At 39.6% G+C, this 8603-nt stretch overlaps 1 pseudogene; it reads right to left on the bottom strand.

Moving 5' to 3' along the window:
• Nucleotides 1-687: 687 nt before the first annotated feature.
• LOC111755062 (U6 spliceosomal RNA) lies at nucleotides 688-786 on the bottom strand (annotated as a pseudogene).
• Between the last annotated feature and the right edge of the window lie 7817 nt (nucleotides 787-8603).

Below are 8603 nucleotides of genomic sequence, written 5' to 3'. Positions count from 1 at the left end.
CTCAAGTTATGTCTTTGCCTGTGTCTAACGGGGCTATCTGTGTTCCAATATAGAGTTGCAGGAGAACATCACATATTTTGCATGTTAGCCTCTTACCAGATGTGTGGCTTGCAACTATACTGTTGGCCTTTCATTTTGGTGCTGATTTTCTTTGTTGCACAGAAACTTCGTAGTTCAATGTCACTTGTTCAGTTTTGCTTGTGGCACCTTGTCCATTGCTTTTTGTGGACTTTCCTCCCACTGCCTGTCTTTTATTTTGCTATTTATTTACACTTTTGGCTTCTCATGTGACCAGGTGATATTTGAGCTTATGTGTCTGATTTATTTCACTTAACATTATGTTCTCAGGATTCATCTAGTTTCCTACAGTTGACTCATTTATCTTCCTTTATGGCAAAATACTATTCCATTCTGTATAAATACCAAATTTTCTTTCTGTTGATGGAGATCTTGCCAATTTCAGGACTTAGCTATTGTGAATTATGCTGCTATAAACATGGGCATGCATGTATCACTATAATATGATGACTTTAACTTTTTAAGGAAGATACCCAGAAGAAATATATCTGGGTCAAATTAAATTTCTAGTTTTAGTTCTCTCTCTCCACCAAAAATTACAGAACTTCATTGTCAGGAGCAAGTATATAGGGTCGGGGTAGGGGGTGTGGAGTCCTGCCCCAGAAGCTTGAAAATATGGAACAATTCACAAATTTGCTTGTCTTCCGTGCACAAGGGCAAATCTCTGTATTACTGCAATTTTAGTATATATGCTGCCAAAGCAAGCACTAGTTTTAGCTTTTTGGGGAATCTCCAAATAGATTTCTATAGTGATTGTACTAGCTTACACTCCCACCAGCAGAGCAAAAGTGTTCATTTTTTTCCCACAGCCTTACCAGCATTTGTTACTGGTTGATTTCTTGATAGTCATTCATTCTGGAGTAGGATGGAATCTCAGTATCAGTTTAATTTGCATTTCTTTAATGACCAGCCAATTCAAACACTTTTTAAATGTGTTTACTGACTGTTTTTCCTTCTTATGGGAAGTGTCTATTCATTTTAGTTGCTCACTTTTTGATTAGGTCTTCTGTGTCGAGGGCAGGGATCTAATTCTTTTGGGCTCTTTATATATTCTAGATGTTAGTCCTCTGACCAAGGGATAGCTGGCAAAAAATTTTCCCCATTCTGTAGGTTGTCTCTTTACTATGTTGGTGGGGGTTTTTGCTGTGCAGAAACGTTTTGATTTGATATAATCTCATTTGTTGACTCTTGGTCTTATCTCCTGTGCAATTGGAGTTCTGTTTGCAAGGTCCTTGCATATGCCTACATCTTCAAGAATTTTACCTATTGTATCTTCCAGAAGATTAAGTGCGTTTTCTGGTTTTAATTGAAAATTTGATGATTTAATTTTCCATCTTTTCTTAGTATGTCACTTACATTGTTTTTACTTGTTGAATGATAGATAGTACTGGAGTTTTTACCTTGTGCACACCCACTGTCAAATAATACTGTCCTGATTCATATACAGTGTACTTTTAATAATCACCAAATATTTCTGTAACTGTTTATGGTCAATTTGTTGTAAACTGCTGCACTCAGACCAGCCACATCTAGCATTTCTGATTACTCCCTCATATCCCTTGTTATTATTACTGTCATTCATTTCTCATATAAAAGCAGGCAAAAGCTCCTCAATTAATGATGGTGTTATATCTCAATAGACCCACTGAAACACTCAAAATATTACTCAAAAATACATTTAGCATACCTTATCTACCATGTGTCATTGCTTAGCCTTGCCCACCTTAAAGATGCTCACATTAGCTTACAGTTGGGGAAAAAATCATCAAAAACAAAACTGATTTTATATTAAAGTGTTAGATAACTCATGTAATTTATTAAGTAATGAGCTGAAAAAAATAGAATGGTTCTAAGAATATGTTTTGCACCAAAAAATTGAAAATATACTAAATCAAAACATAAATATGTGTCTTAGTTACTTTTCTTGTTGTGGGCACAAAATAACCAATACCCCCAAATTAAAGGAGGAAAGGTTTATTTAGTTCACAGTTAATAGAGGCATTATACTGTTATTGGCTCTGTCTAAGGCAGGTTGGCATGGCAGACAGACATCACAGAGGAAACTCCAATTTATGGCAAATGAAAGACAGCAAATGTGACAATGGACCTTGACAGGATCTTTTATCTCTGTTATCGTATTTAGACTATTCAGAGAGAGTAGTATTTACACCCTTAATCTTAGTGCTCTTGAGATTAGCATTGCACTGTGAATCAATTTCACGGTACACACTCTAGATTCAGCCACCTCTAAAAAGCCTCACTTATGACTGCATGAGGCTTTAGGGGGACATCTAAGCACAAACAGTAACATTCCACCCTGGATCCCTAAAGACTCATGCACATTCCTTTATACAAAAGAGATTTAGTCCATTTCCAAGAGTTGCCAAAATCCTAACAGCTTCAGCATTGCTGAAAAGTTCAAGTCTAAAGTCTCCTCTGAGATTTAAGTTAAACTCTTAGCTGTAAGCCCTATAAAAATGAAAAGAAAGTTAAACATTTTTAACATTGAATGGCACACGATAGACATGCCCACTTCAAAAGTGACAAACGGGAATAGCAAGGAATCAGAACAGAGCAAGTTCAAGATCCAGCCAGACAAATGTTAAATCCCATAGTTCACTTTCAGCACACCAGGCAATCTGTGGCAAGTTGTGAACTCTAATGGGCTTGGGTGGCTCTGCCCCTATGGCACTTCTGGTGATTGTAGCTCCCATGGCTTTTTTATTTGGCTGGCTTTGCTCACTTTTGCAATATTTTTTGACAATCCACATTCTTGGCTCTTCTGGTCTTTTTGGGTCTGTACTGCACACACTCAAGCTCCACATACTCCCATCTCAGCACACTGCCTAGCCTCCCAGCTCTTCTGAAATTTGGGTACAGGTTTTCTTGACCCAACAACTCTTGCGTTCTGCATGCACCTAAAAACAACACCATGTGAATGATGCCAGGGTCTACTGCCGGCTTGAGCAGTAGCCACACTTCCTTCCATTTTGGCTGTAGAGGTCCAGTGCCTATCAAGCAAATCTTGAAGAAAACTTTAGCCTGCCACCATTTTAGAATATGGTGTTCTGGTGCTCTTTTCTCAAAACAAAGTCTTGTACTTTTGCAATTTTGAGGCTGGGAAGGGTGAAGTCCTATTGCTTTTTGTGATCCCCTGGGGCCATTTTTCTTTTTTTTTTTTTTTTTCCCCCTTAGCAATCAAGATCTCTTTGGCTCTATCTTTTTCAGTCTATAGCTGAAAAATACTGGAGTATTTTTTTTTTTTTTTGCCAAACAATACATTTTAGATAATAATGTTGGGCTCTTTGCTCTTGATTCTTAACATAAATCTGGCAAAAAATCCCAATTGTAGCCATGCCACCCCCTCAATATTAGATTGCCTTGAAATTTCTTTTGCTACTTGCCCCTAATCCCTTCTTGGGCAATCTCTGGACATGTTCAAAATAAAGACAAACTTTCTGCTAAAGTATAATGCACATTGTCTGGACTTCTACAGTAGAAACCTCCCTAGCAGGAATTTTTATCAGCTTTTTAGTCTTCCGATCTCTGACCAGAATCTCTCATATAGAACTGTGTAAGACATTCTACCTCTACTTTTTTTTAGCTGGCATTTCCAAATCTTTCTAAACTCTTCCTACAAGCCATTCTCAAAGGCTTCTTCATGTATGTCACAGCAACGACCCCACTCTCAGTACCAACTTTTGTTCTTATTCCTGAAACAAAATATTCAACACCCCAAATTAAAGGAGGAAAGGCTTATTTGGTTCAAAGCCTGTAGAGCTTCCAGTCCATAATTGGGTGGCTCCAAGGCAGGGTGGCTTGGCAGAGAAGGCCTTGCAGAAGACAACCAGTTCATGGAAAGCAGAAGACAGCAAAAGTGATAAGGGACTTTAACAGTATCTTTTTGCCCTTTTTATCTTACCTAGACTATTTAGGACAGATAGTACTCACACCCTTAATCTTAGTACCCTTGAGCCCGGCATTGCACAATGAATGAATTCCAGTATCACACATTCTAGGTTCAGCCACCTCTAAAATACCCACCTATGACAGCATGAGGCTTTAGGAAAACATTCAGACACAAGCCATAAGGGTGGGGGACTATTTATGTAAGCATATATAATCAAATGCAACATTACTATTACAGTTTTGAATTAGGCTGTTAGATCAATTAAATATAACAAAAATAAGGTTTTAATTTACTTCCACTTATTTCTTTTCTAAAGCTCTTCTTTTTTCTTCCTTACATAGATGTAAATTTATGATGGATAATACTTTCCTCTTCTATGAAGAACTTCTTTTAATATTTATTGTAAGGCATAACTACAGGTAACAAATTCTCTCTGATAAAAGTCACTATTTTTTCTTTACTTCTGAAGAATAATTTTGCAGAGGGAGAATTCTAGGTTGTTATGGTTTTTTGTTTTCTCTCCTCTATACTTTAAATGTTTTGTTCTACTCTTTTTTCTTTGCATGGTTTCTGATGAGAAGTTGGAGGTGATTCTTTGTTCCTTTCCTGTAGAGTATAAGTAAGATAATTCTTTTTTCTGGCCCCTTTCAAGGCCATTTTCCCTAGTCTTTGATTTGAACATGATGTGTTTAAGTGCAAGTATTTGTTGTGGTGGTTGTGTTACTGTTCTAATTTGTTTTCAGCATTTATCTGGCTATGTTCTCTGAACTTTTTGGATCTGTGGTTTGGAGGCTGACCAAACATCAATTTGAGGAAATATGGTCACTATTACTTCAAATGTTTCTTCCTGTTTTTCTCTTTCTTATATACCCAGTACACAAATGTACGTTTTTGATTGTTGAACTCTTATTTTTCTTCTCCATCTTTTTTTTCCTTTGGCTTGCCATTTTAGAAGTTTTTATTGGTATATTTATCTTATATCTAGAAGTCCTCCAAAGCTTCATGTATTCATAGATGGAGCTTTTGGGAGGGGACTGGTTCATGGATATGTGATACTGATTCCTCCATTAGTCCATTGAAGGGTTCATAGCTAGATGTGATGTTGGAGGGTGAAGCCTAGTGGATGTGGATCACTGTGTGTCCATCTTCCTTCCCTGATGACTGTTGCTTCCTGGCTGCCAAGCCATGGATTATTCTTCTTTTGCTACACTTCTCTGGCATGCTCCTCTACTATACTGCCTGTCTTTGACTCAGCAGACTATAGACTAAAACCTTCACAAACTATGAGCTGAAATGAATCTTTCCAACTTTCACTAGTGGGTGTCAGACATTGTTTCAAAGATGAAAAAGTAACCAACACACATCTTGAAAATTAGAGATTCCTAGCTGGATATGATGGCACATACCTATAATCCCAGCACTGTGGAGGCTGAGACAGGAGGACATTCTGAGCTACATAGCAAGTTCAAGGCCAGCCTGAACTATATAGCAGGAACCTGTCACAAAAAAATGTCAGAGATTTCTTTTCCTCAGCTCTGTCCCATTTACCAGAAAATTCATCTTACAGAGCTTTTAATCCTTAGCATTCTTTTCTGATTATTTCTCAGAAAGCTTGCTTCACTGTTTACATGGCTTATTTGTCCTCCCATGCTGTCCACTTTCTTCATTAGAGACCTTAGCATGCGTATTAATCATAGTTGTCTTAAATTCCTGGACTGATAAACCAAAGTCTCTGTCATAGCTGAGTCCAGTTCTGATGTTTTCTCTGTCTCTTCGAATTCTTCAATATCTTTTGCAGTTTTCTTGATAGCTGGATATGAAGTACTGGATAAAAAACTGCTATAAAGAGGCTTCCAATGTGTGATGGTGAGATGTGAGGAGAGGGAAAACACTCCTCAGTCCTGGATTTAGGTGTCAATGAGCCTGTGAACTTCACAAAGTGCTTCCCAGTCCTCGTCTCTGCTCCTGAATGGGACAGAATGGTTCTAGTGAAGGGGAGTTGGGTGTTCTCTCCCCTGCCCCCTCACCCCGCTGTCAAGTAGGCTCTGATACAGACCCACACTTTAGGGTCTGTAATATGTTTTCTCTTGGCAAACTTTGCTAAGAAGAACAATGTTATGCTGTAATCTCAGGGTGGTCTCTTTCCCCCACCCCTGCCAGAAGCACAGGGGGATTTTTTCTTTAAGAATCTGAGAGAACTCCTGAGGCAACATTCACAAAAGTGGTTTCCGCCACCCTCTTGAGAATATTTCACTCTAGAGTTTAATTCTCAGACTTGTCTGCACTGAGCCTGCAGAAATTTGTCAGCAGTTTAGTTTTCTTACCCTGCTACTGGTTTATGTGATGATTTCTGCTAATGAATTTCTACTCCAGTAAACTGTAATTCTCTGCATTTACTTGTCTGATTCTCCAATTTGGGATGGAGGCAGCAATTTATCCTTTGACCTCATTCTCCGGTGGACCTAACGAGAATTACTGACTTCTTAGTTTGTTCATTTTTTTACTTATTGGAACTACATGACTCTTCCAAGCTCCTTAAATGCTGAATTGGAAACTGGAAGTCTGTGATACCCTTTTCATTTTGGTGTACACAAAAATCTGGTTAACGTTCTCTTTTTATCTTCATCATGGTCCTTAAGCAAGAGACTTATTCCTATCATCGTATTCAGTGGCAGCTGAAATGTAAGCATCATAACCTACAGTATGTGAGGTTTACCAGGCCATTAACTAGCTTTCCTGGAGAAAATAATTTATAGATCTGTGATAGATCTCAACTGAGAGAGATTGTTGCCCTCCAGGGAGCATCTGGAAGCTACTAGAGACACTTTTAGTTCACAACAGAGGGGATACCACTGGTATCTTGTAGATCGAGATGCTGCTAACTGTCCTATCTTATGTGGACAGAACCCCACAACCAAGAATTATCCTGCCCTAAAATGTCAATGATGCTGAGTTAAACATTCTTGTTCCTAGATTAATCCTGAAATTTCCTTCCTTATGTCTGATAGAATTGTGTAGCGGCTGAAAAGATAAGAAGTATAAAATATAAATGACCTTTATTTTAAGAATGCAGGGAGAGATGCCCCGACCCACCAGGGTCCGGCATTCTCTCCAGGGGTCTGGCGATCTCTCCATCGGACACGTGGAGTGGGGGCATACATGTAGCTTAGGTTTGGGGTGGTGCCTAAGGGGCATTAGTGTTGTACAGGTAGCCCATTGGTATTTATTTTGTGCCACAGGCAAATTCCCAGGGGCAGGGAAGATGGAGCCCCTTGGTTCCGCCTCCAAGACTTTACCAGCTACAGTGTGCCATCTGGGCCAAAATCCCTTCAACGTCTACTCTAACCCACTTTAAATGTCTAACCATCTTGATGACATCAGTGCTACCTTAACAACTCTGAAAATCAGGGTTTTTAAAAATTAATTTTGGCTGGTAATCATAATAGAAGGCCAGTCAAGATTCAGCCAACATTTTACTGAGCATCTAGAGCCTACCAGCTAGTGTACATGTTATTTTCTGTTACTCTCTTGCTTCATTCAGTCTCATCAAACATTAGCTGATCCCTTATGATCCATCATATATACTTTGTACTTCAAAACAAGGGACAGTTTGTTACTCTTGTTTTGACAAATGAAGAAGCTGAGGTTTACAGAGGTTAAAGAATATACCCCGTACCACACAGTTCAAGGTTAGCTTGCCCATCAGATTGTATCTCTGAAGATCTTTATGGTACACAACCTATTGCTATATGTGCTCAAAGAAGCCACCATAATGTTTGCTCTGCAGGGACCCATAGGCTTCTAGATGCTGTGTTTACCTGATGCTAGTACTCAGTGTCTACCAACGTTGGGGAAACCAAGGCAGGGTTGAGAAGGTGACACCATCACAGCAGGGTGAGGAATAGGACTCCAGTGTTCCAAGTCCCCACCCAGGTGCTCTGCGGGCCTCCCAGAGAGTGTGAATGGGTCTTGATGAGGATAATAGTCTCTCCAAATACACTCACTGCTCGCCTTTCCTATTGAGCAATTCAGCTTTCAAATGCTTGGTACATTAGACCAAAGGATGGGTGTTTTGTCTTCTTTTTTTTCCCTGCCTTTTTCTTTTTTAGGGAAAGCAATTTGCCCCTTTCTGATTTAGAATGAGATCTGGCAAGTAAGTGCTTGCTCTCCCTCCTTTCCTTGTTCCCCTCTCCCTCCCCACCCTTCAGTTAAAAAAAAAGTCTTGGGGGGAGTGAGGGGGATAAGAACACAGGATCCATGCTAAGCAAAACTATTTGCATAAGCCGTACACTTGGTTCTTAGAGCCTGGGCTGATCTAACCTATGACAAATTCCTCCGTCTCGGCTACCTGCCAGCTGCGTTTTCATCGGGGCTGGCAAGACAACTGAAGTCTACATTCTGTACTAATTAACGACCTTCAGGGAGAAGACCACCAATTGCAATGCCAGCACACTTTGCTTGTTAAAGGGGACAGGGGGCCTTGTTGGACAAGACCCAGGCCTTTTTCTTTGGGTGGTGGGCGGGTAAGCAGGCCAGAAAGGGTAAGGGGTAGACTGGGAGGGGAGTGTAGTAAATAGACCAGAAAGACAAACTCCAAGTTGTACTAAGAGTTGGG

Source organism: Cavia porcellus, unplaced genomic scaffold (genome assembly GCF_034190915.1).
Source record: "Cavia porcellus strain 051 isolate PalLab524CR breed Dunkin Hartley unplaced genomic scaffold, mCavPor4.1 scaffold_27, whole genome shotgun sequence".
In the NCBI taxonomy this organism is placed as follows: Eukaryota; Metazoa; Chordata; class Mammalia; order Rodentia; family Caviidae; genus Cavia; species Cavia porcellus.
Note: the sequence above shows the minus strand (reverse complement) of the source record. Positions and strands in the feature narration are given on the sequence as shown.